This window comes from Poecile atricapillus, chromosome 4 (genome assembly GCF_030490865.1).
Source record: "Poecile atricapillus isolate bPoeAtr1 chromosome 4, bPoeAtr1.hap1, whole genome shotgun sequence".
NCBI classification, from domain to species: Eukaryota; Metazoa; Chordata; class Aves; order Passeriformes; family Paridae; genus Poecile; species Poecile atricapillus.
Genome location: NC_081252.1, coordinates 49807491 through 49821689, shown reverse-complemented (window position 1 = coordinate 49821689; position 14199 = coordinate 49807491). Strand labels below are relative to the sequence as shown.

The window sequence follows — 14199 nt, the reverse complement described above, 5'->3', positions numbered from 1 at the left end:
ATCTCATGATATGCTTTCCTGTTTTCCATTCCACTCCAACTCTTTAAGTCTCTGCTCAGACAGAAGGCTCTCTGCTCTCCTGCTCACACAAAAACCCCTTTTGGGCACTCATTCCTGTCCAAATTCTTTACTCTGGAATGGCATTTATACTTCTTTATACATACCAGGCAAATTATTTTCCTAGAAGGTGAGTTATTTATATTGGCTCTGAACCAAATTGCTGGTGAGCTCTTTGGTACCTGTTGATGGAAGATCCTAGCTAAACCAGTCTTTCATCTGCTGGGAAGGAACATAGAAGAACCTCCTTTAAACTAGAGGCTATGTACTGTATTATTTATCAGTTCTCTTCTTTGCCTGCAGCAGATTTTCTTCACCAACATCACAAAAAATACGAGAGCATTTTTCTACTGCAATTCCTGAATTTGCACTAAAGTGACAGCAGGGTATCATAGATCTGACTGGTGCATTGACACCTGTTTGATAAACTTCTCATTTCCTGGTATAGATTGGAGGCAAAAAACCCTACATATTTAGCTGTTTCATTTTAAAATAAATTTGTACATGTGCATTGTACATCTCAAGCTATGCAAATGCAGGTATAAGGACAGACATTTCAAGTTGCAGATATTCCATATTTCACTGCCGCTGAAATTATTTCCAGGAGGACAACATGCCATAGACTCTATTGTATTAGACTTACTCATTTATTTACTTCAACTAAATGATTTCAGCATACATTGAAAGCATTGGCAGTACACACTGTGCAAGCTAAGTTAAAAGATTAGTCATGTCATATTAGGGGAAACTGTAGTAATCAATGTTAGTTGATAATATTGTAATGGATGCCATCTGTGTTGGGTTGGAAAGATCACTGAGTCCTGCAAATGCAGAGGCCTGTGCATCCTCCTGTGAAGCCCTGTGAAACCAGAGCAGAAGAGGCAGAGGTCAGGTCAGCTCTTTGCCTGTCACTGACCACTCTCTCCCAGTGCCTGGTCCAGGCCAGGCAGCACAGTGCTTACAAAAAAGGAAATAGAAGAGCTTTCTCCAGCACATGTTACATTCCTGTCCACAGAGCTCAGGCTCAGCCATACTGTCTCTTTCAAGTACTCAACAGCACTAGAGATTCCTTGTGGATTTCTATGATGTACCCACAATGGTAAAATACACCCCTGTCCCTGACCCCCACAGATGGACAGTGGGGTGGGGACCAGGACAAAGGGGACAGGTACATCTGGCTGGCCCTTTGACTCAGTGGAGGAGCAGTGAGAAAGAATGATGCCAAGAAAGGAGGATCAAGAGCTATGGGTCACAACTTGGAGTAGTGGGGACAGATGAGACAAGACGAATTTGGAGTCCCCCAGATGAAACTGTCTCTCCTGACCAGCAAATGGTAGGCCACATGTACATCTGGCCACATGTACATGTGGCATGAGCATTCAGTTTTCTCCCACAGGATTGCACCTCAGCTTGTAGAGGCATACCGAAAAATAGGAACAAACTCTAGGAGAGGAATAAGCAGGTGTATTTTCATATCAGTTCCCTCTCTTGTTTCCTCTTTGTGGAAAATGAGCAACTTGAACTGGACCACAAAACATAAAAGGATTGTCAAGCACTTGTACTGTGGACTCTGCCGATTACTGAGTGCCACTGACATTCTGCTTGGAAATTAGGCTGGAGTCTGCAGTCATTAATCACCAGCATTAAATAGCAATTCTGTACAGTATGAAAGTTTAAATAAGACGTTGACTTCCAAAATCGACCCACTTGGTATAACTTACAGTTGGCAAAGCTCTTACAAAGTGTATGTTACTCTGGGAAATCATGTTTCATTTGTCATAAGCATTTACTGGATCTTCTGTACCCAGTATCTTTACATTTTCTAGATGACTCCTGAGAAGGAAAGCAGAAGTATAATGAGGAAATTAAAATCCCAAAATTAAGTTAATCTCTTGTCCTCAATTAATGAACCAACGATCGTACCAGACTACTATTTTTCTGAAATGGACCACTTTCAGAGACAAAGAGAGCACAGGACTAAATATGGCTCTACTGAGAGAAATTCTGAAACAGCAACTTGTACCATACCAGCAAATAAAATCATCCCACCAAAGAGCCTGTAATGGCATCCCTCAGGAATGGCCTTGACTTGGAAAGCCCACAGACCCAGATATAAAACCTCAAGTGAATCTTGGGGTCCTTCCACCTCCTCCAGAAAAAAATCTGTGAACACATGAGCTTTACATACACAAGCAAAACAAACAGTCAAGTGACCAAATCACTCTGGCTGTAGGGAGGGGATAACATTACAGATAGGCAGGCGCTATATGTTTTTCATTGGGAGAAATTCTTGAAGTTAAAAGATTAATCTGGTCTCTCAACACATTCATTAGTTAAATTGCAAAGCAAGCTTGTTACATAACTAACCCTAGGACAATTATATTTATCTCATCAAGGTTCACAGTACAGATGGATTGCTGACCAAGGTAGCATGAGCACCTTCTGCAGGGTGAAAGCTCTCTGACCTATTTGAAACATCAGTCCTGTGCCCTACTCAAGTTTTCAGATTATTTGTGTCTTTTTGGAAGAATATGTTTGTGCAGTTCCTCTCAGAGGTCTCTCCAGCATGAAGAGAGGAACTGAGGAAAGCTGGGATTCATTCTCTAGAAGAGGGCAAATCAAGGCACAGAAATTAAGTGATTTGCTCATAATTACCAGAGCAGTCTCTGGCATAAAGAGCTTCTCACTAATTCTCCCATACTTTGTTAGATGTGGTAAAGGAAATGTTTTAAAGTGGAATGAAATTTCTGTACTTAAAGCATGTACAAATGCATAGTGTTCTCAGTCCATTCTTGAATTAACTTTTACATCCAGGTTTAGATCTGAAGAGTTCAATATGTGTTGATGGATGGAGGTCATCGTGTTTGACTCCTTGCCTGTCATAAGCTGCACATCCCCTGCTCTGTCCCTTTGTGGAACCCTCTGCCTATAACGAATCTTTCTAGAAAAGCATTCCACTCAGGTCTGAAGATCCAAAAGGTGAAGAGTCCACTGGTCTCTTTGGTATCTTATCCTGGGAATTAATTGTGCATACATATAAAAATATGTGGATAATTTATTGCTAATTTAATGACATTACCTCAGATTATTGTCATCAATTCATGTTATGTGTTTCTTGGGAAGATGAAAGAGCTGGTGTCTGTATCATGTACCTCTATGTGTGTTATATTTGTACTAACATCCTCACCTATTTTTCATGTGGAACAAAAAGGCTATGGTAGAGACCTACCAATATAACAGGTATATTAGCTAGCCCTCATGTAAGATTTTTGCAATTCCCTGCATTCTCATCCAATTTAAAATCGTCTTTTAGAATGCTGCCTGTGATGTGATGTGATTGATGTTACTCCTTGAGTCTCTCCATATGCATATATATGATAAACACAGACAAAATCAGACCTTTGCACATGTACTCGAGGGTCACACCAGATATTTTGCCCGCCCATTGAGCTATGACCACATTCTAAGGTCGTCCATTAAGGTCTCCAAAGTCTTTCCAAAGTCTCTATTTTTTGGTCTCCCCCATACGGTATATGTTCCCAGTTTCCAGGTATGATTTTACACTTGACCATATGCAAAGAATGCAAAATGTTACATTTTTGTTCAAATTATCGTATGATATCGAACTGAAGACTTTCAGTTTCTATTAGGCCCATAGTAATATTTTTAAATGACTGGGTAATCTTACATTAAAGAAGCAAGCCAACCTTACCTGACAAGACCTGAATTCAATGAAAACATCACTGGCTGCCATTAACAATAGTCCTGTTCTTTATACTTGAATTCCCATATCAGCTTCTCTGTTATTTTGCTGGAAGTGAGGTCAGGCTGACTGCCATGCTGTTATCAGAATTATCCTGTTTGTGTTGTTGGGGCACTGACAAAAAAAATGAGCATGCTTTCAGTCTTCGCAGATTGCTCCAATGTTCCCAAATTTATCAAAAGTTCTTATCAGTGGACCAGAAAATTTCTCAGCCAACTTAAGAAAAAAATAGGATGTATAGCTGCTGGCAATACTGGGGCTACTGCCTTAAAGCTGATTCCTGAAAGCAGGAGTTGTCTAACATTCTTTTAGTTGCAGATGGGCTGGAAAAGAATTTATCCTCCTCACGTGATATGTACAAACTATATACAAAACATAAACCAGAAATCTTATCTGAACATTTGAGCCATCTATAAATTTCTAATTAACTGTTTCAGTACCTACAACCCTTGCTTGGCCCACATAATTGCTACTTTTTTCCTTATGTAAATTTAAAATTCTTTCAGAAAATCATTTGCATGCCAAGATTAGATTTTGGGTTAGGTGTTGCTAGTAATTCCCATACTTAATAACTTATAAATGTTAATATTTATCTCCCTTTTATAGCCTATTTTTCCAATACACTGCCACACAGTTTATTTAAATATGTAAGTACTGTGTGTTTGCATGACCACACAAGTGTCTATAGATATATATGCCTATGCAATCCCATATATAGACAACTGTGGACAAATTTATACCTGTTTAATTTCTATTTTCTGTCTTCTTTGCCACACATGTTTGCCCATTTAGTTAGTTCTTGAGAAACTTTCAATTTTGTTCATGCCTCTGCTTATTCAGCATTATTAAGGGCTGTCCTTAGCTTTGAGAAATTGACTTTTTCAAACTAGCATGTGTGAATATTATGGTTTGGGACTGTGTTCTATTCAAGCATATTAAATGTAACCAGGCCATGATCAGTTTTTCCTGACACAACACCTGATTTCCAGTCTAGTGGATAAATTCACTTTTATCTATCAGGCTACCTAAAATCATAATTCTTCCACTGTAGGTCTAACAACTTTTGTTTTGCAAAACTATCCTCCAGTATTTAAAGTTACTCTATTGACGTTTTACCAGTACCTAAATGAAATCTTGAGTAAGTGTGCCAAATAAATTTCTCCATAATTACACAGCTGCCTCTCCACATGCAAGAGTAGTTCAAGCTGTCTTCAGATTCATTTCAGTGACTTGTAATGTCACCTCTTCCCACCTCTGCTCACTGCTGAGCCTTGATAATCAGCGTATTTATTGTGCTGCATTTCCTAAGATCCTGCATTTCCCAGTTCTAAGTTAGGCAGGAATATGTCACCAGGTCATAGAAAAAGTCATTCCCCTCACACAATTTCTTTTGTCATCCTTGGTCTGCTTAAACAGCTTATACAATATTCTTGCATATTGATCCCTCTAGCACTTGAATTTATCTTGATAATTGGTAAATTCTAGCTGCTTTTGTTACCCAGATTCCCAGCTTCAGCATATAAGCATTTCCAAATATATTTCTCTTTGGATCCTCTACCATGCTGATTTAATTTGTTTCTGACAAGGAGAATTTGAACCACATTTCTTAACCCCCTTTTGCATGCAGTTGCTTTAAATACAGTTGTGGCAGTTTCCAAGAGCCAAGATATTTTGTCCCAGCCACACCTATTCAATCTCTCCATCTTTTAGGCTGTATATATTACAAGCCAGTGCAGGGTTTAGCTCCATGGTATGTAGTCAGTCCAAAACCAACATGGATATTTTGTGCTGACCTGTGGAATGCTGACATGGGCTGGCTGGAATACAATCTCTGCAGCACTGTTTAAAAAATGGCATTCAGCATCATTCTTTCTGTGTCAGTGTCATGTTTTTGCAGGTGGCTTTGCAAAATAATTCAGCAAATAAAATTTTTAATATCAGTGTAAGTACTCCATGTAGGCCACACAGGCACAACTTATCAAAGAACTGCAGTCTTCTGCAATACTTGCAACACCTTGCAGCCAAAAGGCTCAGTGCTGGCCTGAGTCAGTCATGGAAACTCTCTGAAGAGACACAGATGTGTTCCACACAGGATAAAAAAATGCCTTAATAGCTGTGCATGTCTCACAGTTACCCACTTACGACTGTCTTTTTTTCCACACAGCACAAACTAGGAAGTTCTGCAGAAACCTTTCTGGGAAGAGGCAGGGGCCCGTGGACCTCTCGGATCTCCCTGGTTAAAGGGCTGTACCTGCCTTCTCATAAGAGGACAAAACTCAGCACTGAACCCTGGTTTGTCCCTTGACGTGTTTATAGCCTGTGCCGTCTAGCTAGGAAAAACAGAGCATACATACATAGTGTGCCACTTCCGTCGATACAATAGGAACTTGCAAAGACATAAATTTGAGTCAGGATGCTACGGGCACTATGGGCATTCTGCTCTTACCTCAAAGAGGTAAGGGATTTTCTCCATATGAGGAAGAGTTGTATCTTTTTCTGGACTAATTAGTACAATTGGAGTAATGGTGTGCCTTCAGGAATGCAAGTGTTCCTCTGATCACACATGCAGCAAAGCACTGCAAGTTCTCCTATATCCACACAGCAAACCACGAAAGGTAGCTGCTGGGAAAGAGCAGACAGAAAGGGGCCACCTCGAAAGCAGTGAGAATTTTTCAACCCACTGGTTCCTGAGCAGCCCAGCATGTTCAATCTGAACACATTGTTGCTTGGAGATTGTGGCAGTGTGTGCTGATCCAGCAAGCCCAGCAAGCAGGGAATATGCACATCTTGCAGATAACCTCTCTTTTGCCTAGTGAGTTAAGCATCAGTCTAAGCACACCCCTTTCACATGCTAACTGGTAAGTTGCTGATTTATTTACTGAAGGGAGAGTGCAATGCATGCAATATAGATTACACCAGAAACAAAAGTTGTAAGGACGCAGAAACATAATTACACACATGCAAATGAAATGAAAAATATGTTATACAAAGAATTTCCTTAGCAATGCCTGTTGCAAACTGAGATGGTGATAATTAAAGGTATTTAGCTCAGAAATGTAACCTCAAAATCAAATGAGCAAGTGCTACTTTGTTCTAAACTGTTCTACTTACAAAGCCAAAGGCCTCAAAATAGTGGCTAGAAGAGCAATAGGGTCACTGACCTATCCAGTGTAGAGCAAGCCCTCCCCTCTATCATGGGCTTCTGCCCTCCCATGACATAGAAAACGCATTTTAAGCAGCTCATGTAACTGCTTGTGTCAGTCTCCAAGAACCCACAATGACTTCTGGATTTGAGGAACAATTTCAACCACTTCTGACAGATGACAGGGGCTTTCAACAGCAATTAAACAAGTGTGGTGAAAGCAGGTAAGATGAAAGACTGATAGCATTACACTGGGAGAAAACTCTCTCTGAGAAAGTCTTCTTAAAATGCAGAGTTCCCATTCCTATAATGGTAAAATGGTCTTAATCATTCAAAAAGAGGGAAAATCTCCTGAATCTTACAGTAGCCACAAATTTAGAGCAAGATTCCTTGATTTTGGTGATCATGGATCTGTTTAACTAAAGTTGTTTTCTATGCTGTGGTAAAGGATCTGTTTGTTAAACTGTTTTCTACACTGTATATTCAGATGCTGCATATTTTCAAAAAACTTAACAAATTAATATGTAACTGTATAACACATTATATATAATGCATACATAGATGAAATTCAACAGAAGATTGAGTGAAATTTCAGCAGTTCATGAAGGAAATAGTAGTAGTGTAGAATTTGTCTGTGGTCTACAATGTGAATGCTTAATATCATTCCATATGAGACCTCCTTGAGAAAACATTTGTTTTCATTGGAAACACCTTAGAAGTGGCAACTCTGACAAAGCTATTTAAAAGAAATTCAGGAAGTCCATTGAGCTGACTTATTAACTCAGGTCAGAGCATGGTGCTAATAACACCAAGTTGTGGGTTTGATACCTGTATGGGCCATTCACTTAAGGATTGGACTTGATAATCCTTGTGGTTCCCTTCCAAAAAAGAATATTCTGTGATTCTAGAAATCTCCTGTTATTGTGTCATTGTCATAGTGCATTTCCCCTTTCAGTGTGTTCTGGGCTGCAGCAAAACCACAGAAAGCACTTAAAAAAAATAGAGAAAATAAGAATTATTTTCTAATTCATTACAAAATTATAAACTCAGTGTCTGGTGATATTTTGAATATTTTGTGTGGTTTTTTCTAGTGTAATTATTTCTGAAGAATATCTGCTGAGTGTGTTTAACTTCTGAAAATGTGAAAATTAAGGTCTAACCCAGGCATACAAAGCAGAAGTTTTTGAAAAAACACTTGTACCGCACCTCATCTATTGGAGTCTCAGTTGATTATGTTGATGTAACATTTGCTGTTGTAGTTTTAGGCCTCTGAAGACCACATATGCTGAAATATTCCAGATGTGGGACAGCAAAGGCATCAAAATATTTCTCTTTATGATATGATGGCAGGAGTTGAACCCAAATCTCCACAGGTACAACTATGACATACCTGTGCTTCCTGCTGCTGACCTCCCCTGCCACTTTGCTAGGGAACTGGTGCTGACACTTTACATTGCATGAGATACCAAGAAGGGTAAATGAACAGCATTACTATTATCTTTCAAAGGCTTCAGACTGAAGCAGTTGTTCAGAGCATCCCTGGTGCTGACAGAACAAGTCTATATTCATGCCCTGCAGACAGAATCATCATTATTTAGATTTGCACCACGTTCACAAAGTTCCTTGGAAGATCTGTTCGCTTTGTATGTGGGGAAATGGATCAGAAAATACTGACAATTTTCAAAATGCTTGCTTTGAATTTCAATGTCTCCTTCTTGTACTGGCTAACAGTGAGCTACTGTTGGTGCACACTAAGTCCCTCACACTGCACGTAAAGTAAGTTGACTTGATGAGTGTGTGGAGACTGCAAACTCCCTTGCCTACCCCTCCCTTCCCAAAACACCAGCAATGGACCATTATCTTTGATTTTGACATCTGAAGAGAGAATGCAAATGCCAGGAAGGAAGTTTTCAGAATCTGTTAAAAAAATACTCTCTAGAAGACCTTCCAAAGGGAATATTACAACAGGATACAGTAAAGAAAAACAGGAGAAGAATTTGAGGGGGAGATGCTCACACTATAAATGAAAAATACTCCTGAGAATAAACACAAACAAAATCATGTCCAAACTTACCTCTGCTTACCAGACAATTACTGAATTTTCTGCTTAAAATAGATTCAGTACATTAGTCAAGTACTTGAATATGTCTAATTTATACCTTCCGGACTGTGCGGTGTAATACCAGGAAGATTAAAGTACTCTCAGAATTGATCTGGGGCTACCCCCACTGGACCACCAAGGCAGAAGGTGAAATCCAGAGGTTACAAACTGAGTACTAGGATGCAAGTTCACTGAAAAATTTCCTTTATAGTACCAGGATATCTCCTCAAGAATCAGGAAAAAATTATCTCTCAAGTCACTGAACTGAAGATTAGGAAACCCCAGTCTTTCTGAGCATCCTGGAAATAGATGGTCACTATAAAATTGCCATTACTTATTATGTTTTGGGGACAATGAGTAGATTAAGGCTATCTATAGTCTACACTATGACAACATGCAATATAATAGCATTACCCTAATTACAGTGTTTCTTCTCTGCCAGTTTCTCCTATTAAAAACTGTCTGAGTAGATTGTGCTGTGCAAACCACACAGACAGTCTGCACATCAAAGACTTTGCAAGCTAAGCAGCTGAGATCAGGAGACTGGATCTGCACAAGAAATTCCAGAACAACTCAACATTACATGGATCTGTACAGGACTTCGTGCACAACATGAAAGACATTCTTAAAAGACAGACTTTCAAAAAAGATAGCAGATGGTGACTTGCTAAAGAAAGCTAAAAAGATTGGAATGGTTGCAAAGCATAGCTGACTTTCAAGCAAATTCCTGAGAAGCTGTCTTAGGAAAGAACAGGACTGAGCACAACAAGGCAGCAGCAGTGACTTGGTTTATGACTTCTCTTGTGTTGTCAAGCAGCAGGTTTTTGTCAGAATGCTTTCCAGGCCTAAGGACTTTATGAAGAAGCCTGAACAGACTCTTAGTGGTCTACACAAGAACATGCAGTTTCATTACAAAGTAAAATTTGCTGGTTTGAGCTGAAATTGCAATGAATGATAATGAAGGAGTAAATTAAAGCAAAAGTATTAAACTTATGGCTGAAGTGATACTGCAGTCTGAAAGGAAAAATGTAAAACATCCTTTGCTGGTATTTTCATAATCTAGGGGGTATTGCACTGGTCTGTAGGTGCTGAGCACAGGGAGCAGAGCTTGAGTGGCCCTCACAAGGCTCTGAATGAGTGACAGGACTGTGCTCTGTAACTCAGTCAAAAGTTATCTCGGAAAGAGAAAGGTATAATAACAAGGGGAAAGGGTATAGAAAAGAACAATTCTTATAAGACGAAATTTTCTGCCTGTCTACCTTTAATTAAGAAACTAGAAAATGCTCAGAATCACAGCTTTAAATTTATCGCCTCCCTAGTTAAGAGTTTATCCTTAACCCAATTTCTTAGGGAAACAAAGTTGAGGCAATCACACCTTTGTCTTTCTGTGTCTGTCTACATGTCTTCCCTCTGTATCTTCAGACTCCAGTGGTCTTTTCCACCACTTTGACTTTGATAAAGGATAGTGATTTCAAAGATATTACATGCCCATACATGTAACAAAAATAAGGTTGAGTAATAAAGGAAAGAGACCCCACTAAGCATTCATATGGAGAGAGGCTGAAGCATAAACACACTGAGGAATCAACAAAAGGCTTGAAATTCCTGAATGCCTCATGGGAAACACTCCAATTAAACTCACACCTTTCTAAACATCAGGAAACACAGCTACCAAATACAAAACTAAGAAACTAGGTTTCACTGGCTCAGCTGCTCACCCAGCAACTTCACTTCAGCAAGCTAACCCATTACTACAATTGGAAAATACCTGTATTTCGTCAGATGGAAAGCGCAGCAAACAGGATCTTGGTGAATAATCTAGGCATGAAAAATGTCAAGGAAGCAGTTTCCAATTAGCAGTCCTCACCAAAAGAAAGCCTCCACTTTACCCCCCTCCAGGGCAGCATTTTCGGGAGCCCATGGGAAGGGGCCCTTCGTCGCCGGGGGCACACAGGGCTGGGGCTGCTGTGTGGGGAGGGCTCCCTCGCTCAAGGGGAAGCACAGTCACGAACCCAAGAACAACAAAACAGCATTACACTTAATCCACTGCCATCTGGCTTCATTTTGACAATCCACAAAATCAGACACAACATTCTTCCGCAAAATCCCTGAAAAACAACACAGAACTAGTGTCAAACCCAGTGTCCCTTCCCTCCCTGCCCCCTCTGAGGGCTTGAAAGAGAGGTTTCTCATAAAATGAGGAGCGATTTCCCCAAGTGATATTTCTGCAGGAGCATTCAAGCTGCAGATGTTTCCACTGTGGAAGAAGAGTTTGCATAATGCAGCACCGCTTGTCACATTTATGGAGGCAGGGAGGGGGAAGGGGGTGAGAAACAGAAAACAGGAGAGGCTGCAAGCAGTGGTGTTGATCCATAGGCGATGAACTGCCTGAAGCTATCAGCTCTGTGTGTTTGCTCAGCTCTTGACCTGACCAAGGAAGAACAAGGACCATCCATCTTCCCCAGCAGAAACCAAGCAGCTGCTCCTGAAAGGACAAGGCAAACCACACAGCCTTTAAACTATCTGGGAACACAGTATCTCCACAACACAGCAAGACAAATCCCATTATTTTTATTCTTGTTGTTTTAAAAATGTGTTGCAGGAAAGCTTGCAACATTTGCATTGTTACTGAAGAATTAAGGTAATCTGCATGGCCAGCTAACTGAGCTCAAATATCACCTTGTAGCTGATGGTCTGTATAACTTCTTAAAAGAGGAGTTTCTTTCCACACTAAAAGGCAGAAACACAAACAAAAATATTGAAATAATGCCTTTTTCATGCTGAATTATGTTCAGCATTGACAAACACTGATTATCCATAGAAAACAACCTGCTAAGTACTGAACCATGTTTTTATTGATACCTTCTGACTTGTGTTACAACTAAACTGTTTGGCTTCTCATGCTCTTTCAGGCACTCCAACGCTGAAGATGCTTGGCCTCCATCATGACATGGACCTTCTGTTGTTCCTGTGACATTGCTACCAGCTCTGCATGGATATCTCAGATATTCTGGGATCTCTCATGTAGTAGTGCATATTTAAAGGGAGGATAATTCACTCTCATTTAACACTAGATGCAGAAATTCAGGCATCTGCATGAGATTTCAAGAGTTACCCCACAGAGGCTATATCCTCCCTTACAGCATCCTCATGTAGTCCATGTTGTGATACATCTGTTTGCATTTTCTGGGTGCTACCTATGATAGGAGCAAGTATGTATGCCTTCTCCGTTGCCAAAATTAGTGGACTAGCAATCAAAGCATCCATTCACTGAAAATAGTTCATTTGCTAATGATACTTTGCTCAGTTCCCATATAAAAGCTGTCAGGACAGAAAACAAGGCAGACTCCATTTGTACATCTGTCTTAAGGCTCAACACCACAGGAATGTCCCCAGGCATGGCCTGTGCTCTGTTTCTTAGCATGACTGAGCATCCTGTCTTCCAGAAAGCACATTACTGACAGCAGCATTAATGTTAACAGGCACATCTCTGTGGAGTGCTGCATGTGCACATGCATTAATCAGGCATCTTTTTTAATATTCAGGATTGTGCCAGGGAACAGCCTTGCCTGGCCTTCATGCAGGGATTAGACGATTTGAGGGTCAATGGAAAGAGTAAGTTCCCTGTGCAACAGCAGTGTCACCTGCGAGGGACACGCAACTTCATAAAAGTTTATCCTGTTGAAACTCCCAAATGTTTCCAGTTGTAGAATATAAAACACCACAGTCATATCACAGCCTGAGAGGAGGAAATGGCACACTTGTGCTAAATACTGGAGGATTGTCTTTACAGCACAGACCATATCTGCATGAGCTTCAGCATTGTAGATAGAAAATCTATGAGATACCAGCAGCTCAAGCAAGTACGCACCTGGAAGGAAGGGTAGGGAGAACATAATCTCCTGTAAAACCAGAACTGTAAGCAATACAAAAGAAATACTTATATTGATGAAGGCAGTAAAGAAACAAGCAAATAAGACATTTGTATCCCTAAAATTTAAAAAAAAATAGCAAGAAAACTTGTTTATGACCCAGCCTAAAAGAACTGAGGAGTCTGCACTATGATGAATAATGCTGACCCATGATTTCTAAGGTTAACAGATTTTTTGGGTGATAAGGGAAGTAGTGTGACTAGTTACAAGCTTCATGCTGAAATGACTAGCTGCTGAGATGTTGCTGTTCACTTAGAGCTATACATATAGCTATACTTATAGCTTTACATATAGCAATATCTTTTATGAAATAGTGTATTTTACATGTTCATTTTGCGGGTTTGATCACTTCAAGCTCTAGACGTCTGTCACTTCTCACAGTGTTCATCCTGCAGGGATGCTGCAGCAGCATCCTCCCTACAGATGGAAAGTTATGCATGCAGCTTTGCTTCACAGCCAGCAAAACTCTGATAGGACAGCGGAATTTGAATTACAAGTTTTTACTGATAGCATCAGACTCCAGATTACAGTTCCTTTTTGCACAGACATGCCTGGTACCTCTCTCTTTGTCCTTTAAGTCCTTCCTGTACACCATGACTAAGCAGTCACTCACCCTAGAGGTAGGCTGAGTTCCTGATGGCATAACAAAGGTTTTTCTCAGGGACTGAGGACAAGCATATATAAGGCCAAGATCATGGAATGGCTGGATTTTTAAAGGGTATTTCTGTTTGTTTTTTTGAAAGAATAAACTCCATTTTGTTCCACTTTCATACAGGGTCTTTTCAAAGCTTCCCAATGAAACAAGAGGATTTGACTTGGCTCTTTGCCAAAGCTATGTCCTTTGTATAATCAAGTGAGAGATCTGCTTGTCAAATGTTTACGGGGCTTTATTCTACATGAAAGCAGAAAAGTTCTGCATCACCCATTCCAAAGAAGTTCCTTTTTCTACTCCAGGAGGTTATGAGGACTTAAAAAAAACAGGTTTACATCCTCTAATGCTCATTTAGCCACACCTAGGGCCACAGCTACCTGTTCAACATCGCCGTTAAAATGAAAACATCAGAAATCTGACAATCTTTCATATGCCTGCAGTGGGAAAGAACCATTTTCTCTATGTATTTTTAAGCATCTTACGTCTGTTGAGAAAATTAAGGCGGAATACTACAACAATTCAATAACTTTTTACAATAGGAAAAAAATGCAC

General features: G+C 40.0%; 1 protein-coding gene across 1 annotated transcript in view; it reads right to left on the bottom strand.

Moving 5' to 3' along the window:
• The window catches only part of LNX1 (ligand of numb-protein X 1), a 92375-nt gene extending 81476 nt beyond the window's left edge, over positions 1–10899 (bottom strand). The window contains exon 1 of the mRNA XM_058838638.1: positions 10832–10899. The gene's annotated coding sequence lies outside the window, so the exon portion shown is untranslated. The remainder of the gene's footprint in view (positions 1–10831) is intronic.
• Positions 10900–14199: the final 3300 nt, after the last annotated feature.